General features: G+C 41.2%; 2 long non-coding RNA genes across 2 annotated transcripts; one reads left to right on the top strand and one right to left on the bottom strand.

Moving 5' to 3' along the window:
* Window positions 1–337: 337 nt before the first annotated feature.
* LOC140912721 (uncharacterized) lies at window positions 338–14511 on the bottom strand. The gene is made up of 4 exons (XR_012159361.2): window positions 14424–14511; window positions 4973–5028; window positions 4277–4389; window positions 338–879 (listed from the first exon to the last, which is right to left on the bottom strand). It is a non-coding gene; the product is annotated as an uncharacterized LOC140912721 (long non-coding RNA).
* Window positions 14439–20111, top strand: LOC140912719 (uncharacterized). Its single transcript, XR_012159357.2, has 3 exons — window positions 14439–14630; window positions 16064–16144; window positions 17380–20111. It is a non-coding gene; the product is annotated as an uncharacterized LOC140912719 (long non-coding RNA).
* The last annotated feature ends 1202 nt before the right edge of the window (window positions 20112–21313 follow it).

A 21313-nucleotide genomic window follows, 5' to 3' on the forward strand; every position in this document is an offset into this window, starting at 1 on the left:
ACCACCCACGACAATGTTTTTGCCCCATTAGGCATTGGGATCTCAACCCAGAATTCCAATGGGTGGCGGAGACTGCAGGAACTGTGGGATAGCTACCCACAGTGCAATACTCCGGAAGTCGACGCTAGCCTCGGTACTGTGGAAGCACTCTGCCGAGTTAATACACTTAATGCACTTAGAGCATTTTGTGTGGGGACATACACTGTGTCTATATAGAAATGATTTCTAAAAAACCAACTTCTATATATTCAACCTAATCTCATAGTGTAGACATACCCTCAGTGAAAGTACATGTAAACATAAGACATAAGATAAAAACTTGTCACTTATCAGGACTGTACAAATCATTAGTGGATCTGATCTCTTTTTGGTGCATTAGATCAGATGTAGAGTTCAGCTGATAGTGATGCTTCATTGGCTGGCTCTTCCAGGAATTGTGCTGCCTACTTTGTAGCACATGGTAAATGGAGATGATTCCATGGGGTTCCTGGCTCTTCAGGATTCGCCCCATGGCACACAGTCTTGAATAGTTTCTCAAACACATCCATATAAAACTCCATATCTCACTCCCTCATCTCACAATCGTGGTGGAGATACTCTGAAAGCAGCTCCTCCTCAGTCTCCATCCTTTACATCTCCAGCTCTATGTGATTTTCTGATTGCTTGGAGCATGCCTTATGCACCTCTGTTATCAAGTCATCGCTGCTCCTCCGATGCTTTGTTGTCCAAATTCAGAATCCTGTCACCAACACTGACTGGTCTCCCAGTTGTCAGGCCATCCTTTGAGTCTTACACAGTTGCACTGGTTTCTGACAGACACACAGAGGGGAAAAGGTTGAGTGCCCTTGAATCAGAAAACCTTATTCTTGGTCTACGTAGCTGGAAGTAAAAAGAAAAAAAAAGAACATTTCAAAAGAATGCTATTACCTTTGCATTTTCATTTTGACTTCAAACTTCTGCCTGTTGAGAACTTTTCTAAAGCTGTTCTCCTAAAAGAAGAAATGGTGACTTAATTTTACCTTCCAACTATCCAAAACAGTTTTTGGGAGGAGCTGGGGGTAGCCAGTTATTTGAAGACATAGCGGCAATGATGATGATATTGCACCCTTTTCAGGATGCTGCAACCTTAAAAGGTGCTGTGCTGCTTCAAATACCAGAATGGAAGAAAGACCAGTTATTCTTGTGATAGGGAAAAAGAAATCTTTTCTTTACGCCGAAGAGATCTTTCTGTGTCTTGTGAAGATATGAACTGATTAGTGACTGGACAGGGATGGCAAGTTACAATGGTGGCGGAGGGAGGCTTGCCTACCAAGGAAGCCTGCCTGGAATTTTTACTGAGTGAAAAATTCTATTTTAACTCTCCAGGCATAGACCACCATTAGATCAGTAAAAAACCAAATCTGCACTGGTGGCAGGGTGTCTTAACATATAGGTGGTCTGGGAGGGGAGTGAGTGCCTTTATGCATAGTTTTATTGCAATTTTATCTCGGATGTGGCCACAAACCTTATTTTTAATGGGGACTTGCTCACAGGAGGACCAACATGTCAGCACAAAATTTGGAACCTGCCAGCGTACTGCATATACTGAAGGTCTGTAGAGGACCCATCCTACGAAGACTAAGTTCTGGAACCCTGTGGTTCCCCATTTCCATGGAAGCATAGGAGTTGGTCCATAGCCTATCTGCCGTTAGGATTCTGTTCACCGATTTTTAAAAACTTACTACAAAACTAGAATCAATATTCTCTTTTTCATCTGTTTGTGGCAATTCAAGGTTTAGAGGAGGTGGAATTTGAACAGGAAGGTACTAAAACAAACAATCTACAAATCAATAATGTAGAGAGAATCAAAAAAGTTAAGTCCCAAACTGAAACACTATTGCAAACGCTAATTATTCAAAAATCTTGAATCAGTCCCAAAAGATCATGAGATTGACTCAAAATAAATGCTGGGTCCTGTTTATTTACCTGCTGCTGTCAAGCTTTGCAACCATGAGGGCTAAGACCTTTTTTTTTTTTCCAGTGAAAGCGGAGATTCTCACATAATCACAAGACTCCAGAGGCCATGTAAAAAAAACCATCAAATATTGTCAGATTTGCAATAAAATCATGAGTTACCAACCCTGCATAAATTTCAAATTCCTTTTTTAAGCTGTAATTCACAGTTTGAGAAATAGCTGATACATCAAATTCTAAACTGTATGCAAAATCCATACAGTTCCAGGAGGCAGAACTAAGACTATAAGAAGAAAATGCAAGATTTAAGAAAATAAATTATGCAAATAATATGTTTTAGAAAATTAAGTGATGGAACAAAATATAGAAGACACGATAGAACTGAAGAGTTTCAGGATATCCATATAAACAGGATGAAGATGTCAGGAAAGGGGTCTTATCAATGTTAAAAAAAAGGGCTTTGTTGACTAGTGGAAAGAGGACAAAGATAACAAGAAGATAACAAATAACAATTCAGTTTACAATATAGACTTTTAAGGTCACGATCTGTATTTAACTCCTGTGTTTTCAGAGAATTTAGCATTTATTTCTTCTGCAGACGATTTGATCTAAAACCATAGGAAAACAATTGCCACATCTTGGAGTCAAGTGGAATAATCCAGAAGCGCGGGATAGTGGACTGTTTTCAGAGATCAAAATATTTGCATTAATGGAAAAAATCTATAGTTTTTTAAACGTTAACTTCACTTACAGATATACTTATAGTTTGAGGAAGTTGACAAAAAATTACCCTCACATTCTAGGAAACAATTGTAACAAAAACATAAACCAACCTATCATCTCTGTTCTCAGAGAAGAATGGTTGAGCTGGACTTCCTTGCATGGGTAAAACTTTATATTTTTTGCTACTTTTAATTGTGTAAAATATTATATTTCATAAAGGTCATGTGTAAAATACTAGAATTATTCACCATAGAAATTTGAACCTTGAGACCACCATTCAGTAGAAATAGAAACTTCTCAAGAAGTCTTATAAAATTTATAAAATCTTTATTATCTCTGAAGACACCACAACAGAACTTGTAAATTCCAAAAGCCATCTACACCAAGAACCACAATTCAAACTCAAGTTACTTCTAAAGTACACTGCGTTTGTCAACATAGCTTGTAAACTGCATCAGATATATCAATCCAGTTGAAGAAATTCATAGGCTACTTTGGCAAAAACTTTTCAAAGGGTCTGCAGAGAATGTTTGGGTTTTTATGTCAAATTCTGCAAAGGAATGATTAGGTATCAGTGAATATATGGAGAAATATTTGGACTTCCAAGCTCAGATACTGTATTACTTAACCACTTATATGAAATAGATACTTCACATGGTTTATCTAAAACAAAGGTTGGCAACCTTAGGCACGCAGCCCATCTGGGTAATCCGCTAGCGGGCCACAAGACATTTTGTCTCGGTAATCCACAGACACGGCCCCCCACAGCTCCCAGTGGGCACAGTTCACTGTTCCCGGCCAATGGGAGCTGATCTAAAAAGTTCTTTATATTTCCATCATGATATTTCACCAAAACTTGAAAAACTGAAGAGTTCCCAAGCAAAATTTTTTGAAGTAGAGTAAAGCGTGTGTGTGTGTATAGTATTAAAAAAAATAAAGATTGTAAACTTTCTGGGGCAGAGACTGTCATTTTTACAGGTTGGTACAGTGCCTAACACAACAGGGACAGGACCTGATAGAAGATGAAGACTGTAGGCACTATAATAAAATACCTTAAACAAAAAGAACTCCTCTCAAACATTAGTTTGAAAAGCAAAGGCCAAATCTTCAGAGGTCTTGCACAATTCCCATTGAAATGAGGAGATTAGAAAGTTATGCTGGTTTAATTTAAGGTGGACATTTAAATTGATATAATTACGTGCAAAATGCAGTGTAGATACACTTATTTCTGTTAAAGAATGGCTTGTTTATATTTGCTTAAGTCTTTGTATTAAGAACAATATTAAACAAAAATAAACAGCCTTTTTCCACTGTTTTAAGTACCCATTTTGAACCCTGTTTAACTTAACCCAGGGCAATTTCACTTGTTGTCAAGTCCTCCATTCCAGGTACTTGGCAAATGTTAAGCTCTCCTTAGGATTTGGTCAAAGGTATTTGAAGGCTGGGAAATTCAGAATCAAGGTTCCACAAAATACCTTTACTCAGCTTCATCAATCCATTTCTGTATCCTGGACTACGGTATAAACAAATTGATACAATTGATACAGGTGTACCCAAAACCTATCCCTCATACATTTGAGATAGGAGCAAAAAAAGTCACCTGTAAGGGGTGTGCACAACATATGCAATTGCCCAACAAAAATTCAGCAGCCACTCACAGACATTGGATAGCTGTATCCAGTTCCTCCACTGAGCTGCTACCGTGGTGTCCAGCTGCAAAAGTACAATTCAAGTTAATATTAGGCAGGTAAGAAGCAGGTAGGAGCTTCAAGCAGTGATCCACATGTAATACAGCAGGGGTGGCCAACCTGAGCCTGAGAAGGAGCCAGAATTTACCAATGTACACTGCCAAAGAGCCACAGTAATACATCAGCTCCTCCCTCCCGCCCGCTCCCAGCAGCCCCACTGATCAGTGCCTTCCCCCTCCCTTCCTGCACCTCCCGATCAGCTGTTTTGTGGCATGCAGGAGGCTCTGGGGGAGGAGGGAAGAGGAGCGAGGGCACGGCAGGCTCAGGGGAGGGGGCAGGAAGGGTGGAGTGGGGGCAGGGTCTGTGGCAGAGCCAGGGGTTGAGCAGTGAGCACCCCCCGGCACATTGGAAAGTTGGCGCCTGTAGCTCCAGCCCTGGAGTTGATGCCTATACAAGGAGCCACATATTAACTTCTGAAGAGCTGTATGTAGTTCCGGAGCCACAGGTTGGCCACCCCTGTAATACAGAGTCTAGCCCAGGCAACTAGACTCTAAATGTCGTATGAGGTAAAACAGTGTGGGGTGGGTAAAAAAAAATGGATAACTTACTACAATACCATTTTTAATTCATGATATGACCTTCTCAGCAGCTCAGTCAGGAGTGACTATATGATGTAAAAAAACACAAGTTTTCACATAGTATCCTCAGCATCTAATCAACCAACGTTCGCTTCTACCACAGCTCCACTACAAGTCACAAAACAATCTACCTCTGTGCTACAGACTAGAAACACCATTATTTCTCTCATTTTCGTCCTAGGGTTGGTCGAGGATTCATCACTCACACACATCCAGATATCTAACTGGACACCATGCACTGTACAAATATAGGTCACAGACTACATAGCACTTGTTTCTGCAAAACAGGGTATACAAGTTATGCAATCTTCCTTGAGTCACACAGGAGAGAGTACAGGGTTGAGATGTGTAATTTTCGAAAGTGTCCTCTGATGTTCGATGCCTGTAAGTTTGGTTGCCCAACTGGAGATGCTTAGGGCCTGCTTTTCGATAGGCACTGAGCGCTTGCTCTGCTTCACACCTCTCAGGAGCCTATGGAATTATGGGAACTCAGTGCTTTGAAGGGCACCCAAAAAATTAAGTTACCCAAAAATCAGTGGACACAGCTAAATGTTTTAGCCATCATTGTGTGTTACTTTCTCATTGTTATCTTGAGCAAAGTAGCTGGAATATTTATCATAGACCTATATCCACAAAGAGACGGATCACAACCTAGTGTATGTGGAAAGAGTTAAGGTGGTTTGTGAAAAGCTTCCTGTGAATACATCTAGATCAGTGGTTTCCAAACTAGGGGCGCCACTTGTTCAAGGAAAGCCCCTGGCAGGCCGGGCCAGTTTGTTTACCTGCCACATCCACAGCTTTGGCCGATCGCGGCTCCCAGTGACCGTGGTTCACTGCTCTCAACTAACGGGAGCTGCAGGAAGCAGCACGGGCCAAGGGACATGCTGGCCACCACTTCCCGCAGCCCCCCTGGAGCTGTGAACTGCGGCCAGTGGGAGCTGCGATTGGCCAAACCTGTGGACGCAGCAGGTAAACAAACAGGCCTGGCCCGCCAGGGGCTTTCCCTGAACAAGCGGCGCCCCCAGTTTGGGAACCACTGATCTAGAGAATCTGATGTTGGAGGGATGTCAGCAGAATTTTATGAGTGTTATGAAGATAAACTGAGGAAGTATACATTTGAAACTCTTTTTTCATTCATACACTCTATCTCCTACAATGAAACAACATAATCATTTTGATTCCTAAACCCAGAAAATGTACATGATTTTTCATGGACAATTAGCTTTCCATCACACTCTTAAACAGAATACATTACTATTTTGCTTATCTTGCCAAACAGTTTGAGACAGAACATACTACAGAGGGCCTGCTCCTGCTGAGGTCAATAGGAATTTTGCCACTGACTTCAATGGGAACAAGACAAGCCTAATTCATTTTAAAAAAAATCTTTATTAAAGGTATCTCTGATAATCAGAACTGATTGTGACTGGTGATTATAGTGATTTCTTAAAGGAGGATGAACTATTTTATTCCTTCCTCCTTATAAAAACGTTTTTTCCACCTATACAATTGTTTGGCTTTGGTCCTGTTTAAGTAATAATATTATTTTCAAATAAAAGGACTTAAGTGTATTTGGGTTAATGTATATCCCTAATTTACTCTAATTTCTATGGAGGTTTTATGTTGTTTTTTTAAGTACTCCTTAGTTATGTGATACTCTATTCTTAAAAATTAATGTATAGCAGCAAGTTTTCTTGTAAAAATGACTTTCAAACTGATGTTAGTTGTATTTAATTTTTTTTCTAAAGTTTCTGGGCCTCTCATTTGAAAAAAATGTGACCTGCTCTATGTAATCATTATTGGTTTTAACTTGTAATTTCCTAGTTAAGACCCAGGTAAAATATTTAAGGATAACAGTTAAAACAAACTTTGTATGAAGCATATTTTTTTTTTCTACCACAAATTAAACAGCCTCAACTCTGGATGAACTTTGTTAAATAAAATCAAAAATATATCTTTAGAATTACTTAATCAGCACTTCCTCAGCAATCTGTTCCATATACTATAGCCATAAATCAGTACACCTCTTTTAAAGTGTAGTTTTACTTTGATTGGTGACTCTTGGGGGGGGGGGATGGAGGGAAGAATCATAGAGTTACGTGTTGTCAATCAGTGATGTTTATATCAGATTTGTTCAGTTTACAAGTTATTTTTATAAAAGTGACAGATTTGCAAACTTATCCTAGAATAATGGTTTCTGAAATTCACGCTGTATTTTGGTTCTTGCCTCATCATAAGTGGAGGGATTTTGCAAATGGAATTTATTTAATAATTTTGTTGATGACTCTCCTGCAAAGTTCAAATCCCGTATGCATTTCAGACATACCCTAACCACAGATGTAAAGCTTATGAGGGTAGTGGCAGTGCCTCTACCACCACCAGCCACTGTGAATAGCACCTTAATTCCGGGGGGAAATAAAATTTGGCTGAAGCTACTCAGCGAATAGTTGTGTTGAATTTACAAATAGTTCCAGTTCACCAACAAATGCATATTTCAATGAACTTATTATTTGCCAAATAGTTGCCCAGCTCTCAGCAAGGCTGAATTAGGACACTTAACGTTTATTTGATACCATTCAAATAATACTGAAAATAAAAAAATTAAACTTATATGAGAAAGGTAATTTAATACCATTAATTTTTACCTTTGAATCCATCAATTATATCAAAATAGTTAACAGTATGTTTAAAGAAGCAAAAGATTAAAAATTGAATGGAGAGCCCAGTGCAGATCTTAAGGAGATACTCTTTCCTTTGTTAAATTTGTGAATGAAAATTGTGATTTGTTAGTTTTATTTTCAAACCATTTTATTTGTTGATTTCTTCAGAACAGTAATGGGTTGTGATTAAAACAATTCCAAAATCTGTATGTTCATTAATTCAGGAAACTCATATCTATAATTATTCCTGTCCTTTGCTACTTCCAGTTCAAATTAATGGACTGGGCTTTAGACAAAAATCACAAGGGTTTTATTCTATTCTGAAAAATCAATAGAATCCAGATTAAAACATCTACAAACTTAATTTTATGATAATTAGGCTGAGTTTCAAAAGTGATTTAGAGAGTGTCTGAATGACAGTAGAAACTGAAATTTGCTTTGCTTACATAGTAAGTTTACTGCTGAAGTTTAGTGGGACTCCCTTGCAGCACAGGTATTATGTCCTCTCGGCACGAATCTCTATTCAACAAGCAAGCTGCACTTGCTTCAGTTAAAGAAGTAGTCTTAAGAGGTAGCCCGATTAACGTGACCAGATGTCCCAATTTTATAGGGACAGTCCCGATTTTTGGATATTTTTTCTTAATAGGCACCTATTACCCCCACCCCCCACCCCGTCCTGATTTTTCACACTTGCTGTCTGGTCACCCTAAGCCCAATGTAGAGTGCATTATAGAAATCTAATCTAGAAATAACAAAGGGATGGAAAATTGGAGCAGGATCTGCATGTAAAAGAAATGGTGTCATTTGCCTCACCAAATAAAGTCGGAAAATGTATTCTAAATTACTTACGTGCTTACATACTTCTAAATGACATTACCCTCTGTGACAAAAGGTAGTCATACTCATTAATAAAAGGTATTGACATTAGTAAATTCTTCTAGGTTTTCTCTGTTATCCACACATTATCTTGTTGAGCTTTAGCCAGAAAGTTCTTATGCAGACCCCAATCTCTAGCAGATATTGGATAATCCATTATCCCAAGGCTGCAAGATAGGTAGAGATGGAGACACAGAACTGGTTTCATCAGCATACTGAAGGCATCTAATCCAAAATATCCTTATTAACCCTCCCAGTGGCTTTGAATACACAGAGAAGGAAGGATAGGGGAGGAAGAGAGAAAACAGCCCCGACACAAACAATTGTTCATCATAATTTGCTGTGAAGACACTCCAAAATTCTTCCACTTGCTCCTACTAAGGACTACAGGTATGTCAACAAGATCTCGTGAACAATGGTATCAAAGGTAGCTAACAAATATAATAAAACCTATATGGACAACTTATTCTCATCAGTTGCTAGGTGGGTATCAACAATCAGGGCCATGAAAATATTTTCAGAGCCATATCCAACTCTAAAACTGAGATCAAACAAATCAGAGGAGTCTGAAATTGCTAGAGTTCTTTTGCCACCATCCCTTTCCAAGACTGGTATATATATTCAACACCACTTGGGTCCAAAAGTTGTCATGAGTTTCTGAGTCAGCCTAGAAGACTCTTCATTGAAGTCACCAAGAACTCTCAGCGTCAGCGATTCCAAAGACAGTGAAGAACCTGAAAAACGGAGACTAAGATTCTCCAGTGAAGCATGGCACTTATCCCATCAAGGAGGGAAACTGCTTCCCATTGTTTTACATTAACTTTGGGGACTTACATATACACATATAATATAAACAGACTCTATAAAATGATGGGCAAAGTCACAACTGCACAGGGGTCTCCATTCCATAATTTGGCATAGTCATCATAAATTAAACAGTTTGAGCACTATGAAGAGAGGACTTCTGTGTATCCCATACTGCAGCTGGCATGGCCACTCATGATGAAATATGAATAGAGGGAACAAGCTGTCCTTTCTCAGGAAGAAATTTGTTAGGTTGGAAGTGGTAGGAGAGAACTGTAGAGCTCTCATGAACACATGAAAAGTGGAGGAAGTAACCAGATGGAGCACGACTCTCCCTTTGACTAACTCTATTCTGGGGTCCAGCTGATGTAAAGTGAGTAGAAAACATTTGGGCAACATCCCTTTAGTAACCAGAGGAATGGACTGTTGGATCAGAATTTGCCATTACGGTTAGTCTGAATAATGGAGAAGCAGTGGGACATGGGGGTCAGGGGGCAGATGGGAGGCAGAGGTGCTTGGAGAGTATGAGCACCAACTGGAGGCCCCAGATCCCGGGAACAGGCAAGGCAGCGCATCAGCTTCTCCAGACTGGAACGGCAGAACCATCATCATGCTCAACATGCCCAGTTTCAGTAGTCACCCCCCCCAGCCCATCCTTTTCCTATATGTGACTTTCTACAGGGGAGTTACCTTGGACACCAGGGAAATGCTGCAGAAACAGCAATCCCCACTTCTGAATGTCCCCTCCCTCCATCCACTTGCAGACATCTGATAAATTTTCACCCCTTCTGCCCACAAAGGCTGAAAACAGAGGTGTAATCCTGGACTCAAAACTACCACACATCTAATTAAATTAACTAATATATCTGGGGTGAAGATTTCTACAGGCAGAAGTTAATGTGTACAGCCTATACAAACAGTGATTTCTAGAGAGGATTATGAATTTCATAACATTATAAATGATAGGAAATCAAATTAAGCATTGAAATGATAGTACTGAAAACTCTCAAGAACAGTAATCAGATAGAGACACTCATCCTTCTGTGAGAGGTTCCTAAACCGCTTTATAGCTTATCTCCCTAAAGATTGCTTGTTCAATCGTAAAGTTAACATTTTTTAAATTATATTCAAGTGTTCTTGAGTATGACACAAATATGAGGGAATTAAAGCCTTTATTGTAAAAATGGTATGACTGGGAAGTGTATTTAAATCTCAGGCAGGGCATCCTCTTTACATATTTTTTCTCTTGTTGGTCAATTTTACTTTGTGCTCAGAAAACTAGAAGTACTCAATGAAATAATAATTAATAATCATTAAACTTTAAATAGCCAATACCATGTTCTGTTTTAGCCAAGCGCTCAGTAAATTTTTTTTTAATTTTATTTTAGCGGGAGCATGCAGCAACAACTAAAGCAGAGGTTGCCCAAGTGTTTCCATTCCAAAGGACCTTTTTCAGATCCTTCTCAAGCTTTCATCTTTCAAACCACAATGTCTTAGGTTTGTGGTCTCGCCCATGGGATACAAATCTCTGAAGTTTGAACAAAAACTTTTTGGCCATTTTTGAGGGGGAAAACAGTGATTTTCCCCCCCTGAAGTTAGCATTATAGTTGCAACTAGAGGCTGCATCAGAAACCCCAGCGTGCTAGGCACTGTCTTTATTAAAAAGAAAAAAAACCTGACATCATTAAAAATGACATTGCTAACTCTTTTTGAACAATCCTCACACTGTTAGGAGAGGAACTTGAAATTTGATGAGGAGATAATGCCTAGACTGCCTGTGTCTTCTGGAGGTCCAATGATAATGTGTTTTGCTTTGGCTTACTTCATGGATGCTCATTAATTTTATTTTTTACTGATACCAACATCTGTATATCAACTACCTCTCAGTGCATGTGTGTGCCCCACACCTATGTTGTTGCATATGATATTGCATGAGGAATATGGAGTCCTCCTACATTCTGTATATTCTATTAAGTGTGCTTTTTCAGGTCATGGAGAGGACAGATGGTCCTCAGGTTAGGGTTCTAGCCTAGGTCTTAAGAGGCCTGCCTTCAGTTCCCTGCTCTGCAGCAGACTTCTTGTGTGACCATATGCAACTCAATTAGACTCTCTGTGCCTCAGTTCCTTATGTATAAAATAGAGATAATTCCTACTTCACGGGGGTGATTTGAGGATAAATATACTGAAGATTGTGGAAACACTCAGATATTATGGTAAAGGGGCTGCACACATATCTAAAATAGGAAAGAGCTCCATAATACACAAAAAATATGCACCAGTACACAAATGCATACAAAAGAAGGCAATATTAACATTGCCTCCCTGTTTGTGCAGGACACAGCTGTCTAGCAAATAGTTCCACTTCAAAAAATATCTTAGTTTTATCAGAATTTCTTCTAAAACATTAGGGGATTCCACTCAAAAACTACATTAGAAGGGTAAAGTGGATCATTCAAGTCAGGAAATACCAAAAATAAGGTTACATGTGCCTGATCCAAATCCCATTGAATTAGGTGTGAATCAATCCACTGACTTCAGTAGGAATTGGCTCTGACCTCACTTGCATAACATCACACAAAACGGTTTTGCTCCCATATCAGGGACATATTTCTTCATGGATGGTGGCAAGGACACAAAAACCTACTTCCTAAATTCAAGATATGCTCTTTATTCCAAATGTCTTCTATTAGTTTTCAGTTATGTCCTGGGCTCTGTTTCCCAACCAGTGACTTAGCTATGGTGTTACTTTAATTTCCTTATTACTTAATGTAGCTCAGTTTTCAAGGAGATGATACTTATCTTTGTAAAAGTGATTTGAGATCTTTGGATGAAAGATGAGGGGTGAAATGCTGCTCCATTTAAAGCCATGGGTGTTTGGAAACTGATTTTAGTGGGGCCAGAATTTCACTCACAGTATTAAGTGTATTAAGTATTTATAACTAACAAACATCCAAACATTCTAATACTGTGCCAGTTTCTCTTGGTATTATTATGGTTCTGATAAGTTGTTACAGTTTTCATTTTTAATAGCCACTTATCAGGTAAAACCTTCTAAAATAAGTTTGCATATTTGCCAAAAAAAACCCAACAACTATATAACACAGATGCTGGGAAATATTAACAAGCAACTTTCAGCATGGTGTAAAAATGCTAAAATTATTTCTTTGACTCTTTTTTTTCCCTGAAGAGCTCAAACCTAGCAATACTATTTAAAATACATATACTTTTAAACAATTTAACAACTAGTACACAAATACAGAACTGGACAAAGTATGCACAAACACACTTTTTTGCTATATGTCAAAGATGAATAAAATAACTAATAAACAAATGTTATACTGCCAGCTAAATACATTATGGTAATATTGTATGATCATACAGAAAATGTAAGGTATTTTAGGTACAGAAATTGTACACTATATTTTGAGAAGGGAACATAAAGCTACTTTACCATCTATTTGTGGTAGGTAGTAGAAGAATTTTCCTCTATAAAATATATTATTTTATAAAATACAAACTTCTACCCTATAAAATACACACTAAGAAATTGAAGCTCTTTTTTTCACCTTTTAGATCTAGAATATCCAGTTAAATAAAAGTATGTTAAATAAATACATATGTATGTCAATTTAACCATGTTTTGAGCACTGCCAATGATTTTCTAGGGTTTTTTAGTGCACAAGGATTATAAAAAAGCAAGAGAAATTATAAGAAAGCAATCCAAAAGTTTCATAGCAGGATTGCTAAACTTTTTTTTAAAAAAAATAATCATTAATATCTTCTTGGAGCTTTACTTTTACATGCATCCTAGTTATAATCATGGTACTTTTTATCTCATCAACTTTTTGTTCCTGGAATCAAAAGCTGTCAAATTTCTATCATTCCTGGCCTTTGGTCCTACAAAGTGAGGAGGGAAAGTTTCCACTTAATGGTGGCTTCAGGAAGAAAAACATCTGTTAAATCAAAAGCATATTGTTATCAGAGTAGGGCAACACGGGAGACTGTAGATTATCTGATAGGCTAACAGTCCCAATCAATTGTAATTTTTAGAAAGTTCCTAACAATTAAGCATGGGACTGAGAAGGGAGAGATTTCAGAGGCTGATTTTAAAATGATCAAAATGCTAAAAGGAAAGGGATTAAATCTCCAGGGGTTTCCCACTTGGAGAATCACATCTTTTTTAAAAATCAAATGTTCAATATTTACTCCAAAATGAGTGTAAGGTGAAAGTTTAATAAAACAAGAGATTATTAATAACGTCTGCTCAGACACACGTTTTTCGACTATGTGTTTGTCGTATCTAATCATCGGCTTGTCCTAAATTATACGATAACGTAAATTAGCAAATGGTGCAAAACGGTTTGAGTGTCCAGCAGGGAGTAAATGGGGAATCAGCTAAATGACAGGAAAAATGAGACTAAGATGTTAGTACGGCTGGGAGAGATGTATTTTGTTCGGGGGGAGAGAGCCTTTCAATCACTTTATTTCTCGTGTATCCTCGTGTGTTGTATTTCGACAGCGTTGTATTTTAAAACTCCCACACTACTTAACTGCCTGACCGGAGCACACGGGATCCCCCCCTTCCACAATGGGAGGAAAGCCACACCAGGGAGCAGCCTCAGCCAGCGCACTAGCAAGCGGCAGCAGTTGTGCTGAGCCCTTGTGCGTGGACCATGTGCGGAGCTGGGGGGCAGGGCGGGACGGCACCCCTCGAGCAGTCCCCGAGCACTTAACAGCATCGCGCGAGCCCTCGGCGAACAAAAACCCGCCCAGGGCCCCCGCGGGGCGCGCACCGCCGCAAGCAGCCGCGGGAGGGGGGCACCGTGCACCCCCCCCGGCACCCACCGCCTGCTCAGGCGGGATGCGCGGGGCGCAGCTCGGGCGGGGGGCAGGAGGGATCCCGCGCCCCAGCGGGGAGCGCAGGGGGGAGGGGGGGGAAGAGAAAGTTTTTGTGGGCGGGGGGAGAGCGGTGCAGCCGGATCGTGGCGGGGGGGAGGGGGCGAGGCCGGTGATTGGGCGGCGCTCGGAAGCACTTTGTTTTTTATGCTAATGAGGGCGGAGCGGGGCTTGTGGATATTTACGTTGAGGCGGGAGCCGCCGCCCTTCATTCACCCACATGGTCCGCGAGCCCGGCCGCCAGCGGCGGACCTGCCTTCGCGCCGCTTCGCCCCCCCCCCCCCCGCCCGCGTCCCGCGCTGGGTGTGGGGGGCGGGGGCGGCGGGACGCCCCGCGAGCAGAGCGGGGCGCCGAGCCCCGGGGAGGGGGAAGATGGTGGCGGCCGTTGACGGGTGAGTGGCGCGCCTGGCGCTGACGGGGAACCTGTTGTGCGCGGCGCCGGGGGGGTGGGGGGGCAGCAGGGCGCATGGCAGCCGCGGCGCCGCCCGAGCTCTCGCACGGGGCGGGAGGGGCCGGGATGAGGGAGATTTGAAAAGCGAGTGCGCCGCGCTGGGCTGCCGCGCCTCCCCCAGCTCCCCGCCGCCGCCGCCCGCGCAGCCCCGAGCGGGCCGGGATCCAGCCGCGGAGGCCTGGCCGGGAAAGTTTGTGCTGCGGCCCGGCGGGCGCGGGGGAGAGCGGGCGGCCGGGGAACAAAGCAGCACGTGGGGCAGGGGCCGCCGCGGCCCTGCTCGCCGCCCACGCCGCGCCGGGACAGCGGGCCGAGCTGGGGAGGCCGCGGGTTGGGCGCGCTGGGCGGTCCCGGGGAGCAGGCAGCGCGGCGGGCTCCGAGCGCCTCCGGGCCGGGCCCCTCCGCATGGGCTTTTGTTCGCAGGAGGGGCGGGGGCGGCGGGCTCTGCTCCCCAGGCGGCCGCGGGGGGGAGGGGGGCGGGGGCGACCGGCCCCCTCCTGCCCGGGTGGGACGCGGGCTCCGGGAGCCCCGCGCTGCAGCCGTTCCAGCCGCTCGCTCGGTTAATTACGAAATCGGCGGCAGCTGCGGGGCCTCGGCGGCGCCATGTTGCCGGGAAGGGAGGGGAGGCGGGCGGGGGACATGGCGGCGGCGGCTGCGTGCTGGGGCCGATTGTTCCCTGCTAGGCCCCGAGCCGCGTGTCGGGCAGCGGCGGCCCCACGAGCCGCGGGCTCCATCGTTCTCTGTCCCCCGCCCTCTCCGTCCTCCCCACTCCCCCCCCCCGCGCGGCCCCAGAGAGCGGGCACCCGGGCCGTGTGGGTAGGCCGGGCCTGGAGCAGGCGGGGGCGTCCTGCCGTAGCCGAGCTGTGACCTCCCTGCGGCCGCCGACAGCGCCCCCTGGCGCCCACGCGGGGTACGGCCCGCCCTGTGTTCGCCGAGCACGTGCTGCGGGGTGCGGGCCCGGCCCGGGGGACTGCAGCACATGGCGCCGGGGCTCCGCGCCAGCCGGGCGCACCTGCCCTGGCCCCAGGGATCTGCAGCGACACCCCGGGGCTGCGCGTGCTTCCCCGCCGCCATTGCCCCGCGTGGAAAGGCCAGAACGGTGATGGTCAGCCTGATGCTGCCTTACTCGATGTCTCCGGCGGTGGGAGCCGGACAGAGCCCCCTTTTGCATTTAAACACATTGGGAACAGGCGGGGCGGTCATATACTGGGCTCGATGGACACAGGATAAAACCGCAGATGAATTTTAAAAAGAGAATGCTTATTATCTCTTTATCTTGATAGAGATGGGCAGGAAAACATTAATCGCTTAAGTTTTGTGGCTTTGTTTACGATTTCCACGAAAAGCAAACGCATTTTGATGTTCATATCTTTGCAGTATCAGTGCATGCAACACTGAAAGGCTTTGGCTGTTGATTGATCCATGCAAGTTCTGCTGCAACATTTTTAGTTAAAAGGGGTAAGTTGTGAAATTGCATGCTACCTGTAGTTTGTAATATCTTTGAAATGTTTGTGACTAGTCTCACTTTGTTTAAGAGTATAATAAATTACACCATAAGCCAGAAGATGGGTTTACAAGACATTACAATTCAAATGGTAGTGTTTGGAGTCCATTGTCTGATAAAAGGAAGAAAATTAGCTTAATTTCAAACCTTTGGGTGTTTTATTTACTGTACTGCCTCCAGATTACATAAGAACTATTTATTGTGATGTTTTTCACCTGTTACTCTGCTGCTTGTCACTTGTCTAATGACAAAGTAAATCAGCCAACCTGAGGCTACTCCAATAATCCCACTTCAATTTTTAACTGATGCTACTTCAGTGTTCTTCAGCTGAACAAGTAATAGAACTATTAAATTTTAGTTACCATGTACAGCTTCAAGAACAAAGTAGCTTACAGACATTAATTTGATAGGTGATGAGTATTCATACTGATATGAAAACTGTATTGTGACTTAATTATGATGTAGCATAGTTTCTGACTTTAAATAGTTGAGTACCACTTTTATTGAACTGGAATAGCCTTTTAAAATCTGACCTTACTACTTCAGGAACGATTACCAGTTGAGACATGGCTGTGTTTTAGCAGTCTCTAGTACTGTACTGTTAACAGATTATAATGGATATTTAGTTTTTATTTTTATTAGTAGGTCTGGCCATATAATAGATAATTCTCAGGTGTAATGCTGATTACTGTCTGTTGGCTAATCTCAAAGTCAAGATTTAAAACCACTAGGAAATCAATTCCTTTGAATTGAATGTCAAATAGTACATTGTAACTTCTTGTGCTTTGCATATTTGCTGTATTTACTGTTTCGGAGTACAGTTATAGCAGAGACATCCACTGAATTACTAAATTTGTTCTGTTTATGATTGCAGGCAAACATTTAATTTTCTCCTGTAAATTTAAACATTTAAAAATTAGACGTAACTTCATAATGTTTTGTAAGTTCTTTGTATACATTTGATGGAATTGATTAAAAACTGGTGGTTGAGTTTGGGGAAGAGCAAAAATGTATTGATATTGCTTATTGTTTTTTAACCCACTTGTTGGTCTGTAGTTTGGATTGATTTCTCTTTTTGTACTATGCTGAGGACTAATTCAATTGCTTTTAGGCTAGTTGGCACTGTTTTATTACATATGACAATTATTCAGAATCTGATCAAAGCATTCATTTTGTTCTCCTCTTTCAGCAGGTGCAAATTAGACAACTTCTCTTGGGGAGCTACTGAACATCTGGTCATGTCAGGGTAATGTCAAAGTGCTTACAGTGCAGGTAGTGATATAAGAACCTACTGCAGTGAAGGCACTTGTAGCATTATATTGACAAGTGCCACGGGAGATCTTGCAGAACTGCAGTAATTTGCAAGGTACCATGTGGTATTAAGTGCTTTTTGTTCTAAGGTGCATCTAGTGCAGATAGTGAAGTAGATTAGCATCTACTGCCCTAAGTGCTCCTTCTGGCATAAGAAGTTATATCTTCATCCAGTCAATCAGGCTGATTAAGAATGTAGATGTTCCAGTAGCTGTCTGCTCTGCAGTCCTCTGTTAGTTTTGCATAGTTGCACTACAAGAAGAATGTAGTTGTGCAAATCTATGCAAAACTGATGGTGGCCTGTTATTGTCTACATCAAGAAAGTGAATTTTATTTACTGCTTATGTATTTTGGTGGTCTTGCTTTCATAGCAGTTCCTTCAGTTTAGTAAATGACAGCTTCTGTAGTACTAAAGTGCTTATAGTGCAGGTAGTGTTCAGTAATCTACTGCATTATGAGCACTTAAAGTACTGCTAGCTGTAGAACTACAACTTCAGCATGCCTTCCTATCAGACTAACTTTTTTGTTTTGTTGCACACTGTTCTCTGGTTAGTTTTGCAGGTTTGCATCCAGCTGTATGATACTCTGCTGTGCAAATCCATGCAAAACTGACTGTGGCAGTGACAAGTCAGTGAATAAGTAAGGAAAGTTGTACCCCTTTCTACACAGGTTGGGATCAGTTGCAATGCTGTGTGTGTCTGTAGTATTGCACTTGTCCCGGCCTGTTGAGGTTGGTGGGGACAGAGGCTGCAACATCTTCAGTAGTTTGATTATTTTAGGAAGTGATACTGCATTTTTCCAGAAAATCCAAATACCTAATAACTTATTTTCTGAACTGTTCCATGTAAACTAATGTATGGCTGGACATCATATGCCACAGACATTTCTGTATTTGTAAATTCTTTTTGTATGTTTACTAAATTAATGTTCAATAACAGAGTCTCATTTTTCTTTTGTGGGTTCTTCCTGTTGTATTGAGTATTTGCTTACAGTTAATCCTCAGTAGCCATGCTAAAGGGAAATGGGTCAAAAAGCTTTTAGTTTTCAAAGATCTTTCATGCAAACTTTACTTAGCCTAGCCTGAGTCTGTAGCTGACACTAAAATTGCATAAAGAAGTCTGCATTTTGTCTTACGACAGGTTTTTAGTTCACTTCTAAAACTATTTTTAAGTCCTTAAAAACCTCTGTTCTAAGTTGGCAATAGAATGAATATGTAATTCTAACTTAAAATTCCATGCAAAAATCTGTCAAAGGTTCCAGAATGCCAAGTTTAAATCTGAAGGACAGATTTAGCCTTTCAGTCATACTCTGGAATTTTTTGTATAATCATACAACAAATGTCATGTATTATACACCTTTCTATAACCTTGCATTTGTGTGTAGTATCCCAGTTCTGTGTTTGTGTTTCGGTCACATAAATACTAAGTAAACCATAAATACAGTACCTTACATACGTAAAAGAATAACAAATGTGCAGCATACCTAGGCCATCTAAAATACCGTTATAATTAATCCTGTTGAATTCTATCTAAGGAAGATGATTGGGTGAAAAAGTATATGGTAGCTTGCTAATTGAAATAGACATATTCTCTCTAAGGTAGGTAAGTCTCTCAATAGATTGACCCATTGCATGTTTCCCTAAACTTCACACAGTCCTGGTTGTGCAGTCCAATCCTACCATTGCTCCAAGTTTGTTACTAATCTTTTTTTAAAGAAACAGCTTTAAAACAGTATTATCAAAGGCTTAAAGCTACTAGAATAAAGCCAATTTGTGTTCCAGTGTAAATACTTGTCATGTATGGCTATTTCAATTTGAAATTTTAGATCCTGGTGGTTCTGTTGAGGTCAAGAATCTGTAGGAAGTGGCTTTTTTCACTTTACCTTTGATCAAAAATAACAATTTACATTTTTTGCGCACTGCCAATCCCTCCTCTTACCAAAAGATAAATAAATAAAAAAAAACCTTCATGCACAGATCAAGTCTAGAAAATGATATACTCAAATATGAATATCTTGGATAGTGTTACATGTAGTATTACTGCAGCTATAATACACTTTGAAACTCAATGTAGTGTGTTTTTCTTACCATCTTCATAATTAACATTGCTATCAACCTCCTATCTCCCTACACTGTTTTATGTATTAAATATCCAACTGTTGTAGGCTGAATTAAAAGAAACCCCCCCAAAAACTGGAACTTTTTTGGCACATAAAAAACTTCGCAAATTCTTTAGTTATGTTGGAAATTCAGTAATTTGAACTGGGCAGAAATATTGCAGGGAATGTTTATATGTAACTCAGTAGGGTCACTTAAAATGCCCATGTGTAACTTGCAAAAATGTGTTCTGTTTTTGAGTCTGAAGTGTGACTACAATTAGTATCTAAAGGAGCAAAACTTGTACCTGCGGAGTCTTAAATTGTTACCTGTTAGTGCATGTAGAATTTGTTGGGGAGCACCTGACCCTTAATTTGTTGGTGTAAAGGAAATGCTCTGCTACTCTTACGTTTTCTGGAGTGTGTAGAATTGTAATTCAAGAATTAGTAGTTTAGATAGGTTTCAGAGTAGCAGCTGTGCTAGTCTGTATTCGCAAAAAGGAAACGAGTACTTGTGGCACCTTAGAGACTAACCAATTTATTTGAGCATAAGCTTTCTTGAGCTACAGCTCACTTCATCGAATGCATCCGATGAAGTGAGCTGTAGCTCAAGAAAGCTTATGCTCAAATAAATTGGTTAGTCTCTAAGGTGCCACAAGTACTTGTTTCCTTTTTAGTTTAGATAAGTAGACAAGACAACAGTATTTTGTGATCCAGGAAGCAGCCACTTTACCTTGATAACATTGTCCCTCCCTTAAACCAGAGATTACTAGTTCTAACTGATGATCCCAAAATAGACTGTTCATGTAACTGGTGTGGAAATTAGAACCAATTCATCTGCTTTTTTTGCAGTAAAACATAAAACATATTTGTGAGCCATAATTCAAATTATGGAGAAAATATGATTATAGCATATGTGTTCTCTTAAACACATGGGCAAATTGTGCCCTTAGTCACAGCGCAGTTTGTCTGTCTTAATTGTCTAATATAATTTTATTTCCAATACATTTTCAATTTGAGTTCTGTTTAATTAGACAATTTACATCTACGTCAGATATTTTAATTTAATTAATGTTTTTCTTAAATGTGTTAATAATCAATAGTATTATTATGCCTTCTGATACATGCTAAAAGGTTTGCATGGTTGCTGTACAATGACAATATTTGATTCATTGTCAGCTGCAGGACTGCCTGTAATTTGTAGGCAATTTTAAAAGATTAGATTTCCAACTAACACCAAATGAAATAACTCCTTTGTTTTTCAAGACACATTTTGAACTGGGCAGTCTCAGAAATGTTTGGTCAGAAAAACAATTAAGTAGACAAGGTGTGTGAGGTAATATCTTTTATTGGACCACTTTGTGTTGGTGAGATGGACAAGCATTCAAGCTCTGTGTGGCTCAAACTTCCTTCACCCACACAAGTTGGTGCAGTAAAAGATAGGACCTCACACATCTTGTCTCACTAATATCCTGGAACCAACATGGCTATAACTACACTGCATACAACAATGTAAGATTAAGTCGTCAGTTGTAATCCTGCCTGATGCCCTCAACATGCTATAAAAATTTCGCAGCCCACCTGTGCCACAACTGTTTCTGCATATAAAAAAACAGGCTGGCATTAGGGGATAGCAAGCAGGGCAGTTGTCTGGGGCCTCATGCCACAGGCGTTCCCACATAGCTAAGCTGCTCAGACTTTGGCTTCAGGCCGATGTG

Source organism: Lepidochelys kempii, chromosome 1, assembly GCF_965140285.1.
Source record: "Lepidochelys kempii isolate rLepKem1 chromosome 1, rLepKem1.hap1, whole genome shotgun sequence".
Classification (NCBI taxonomy): domain Eukaryota; kingdom Metazoa; phylum Chordata; order Testudines; family Cheloniidae; genus Lepidochelys; species Lepidochelys kempii.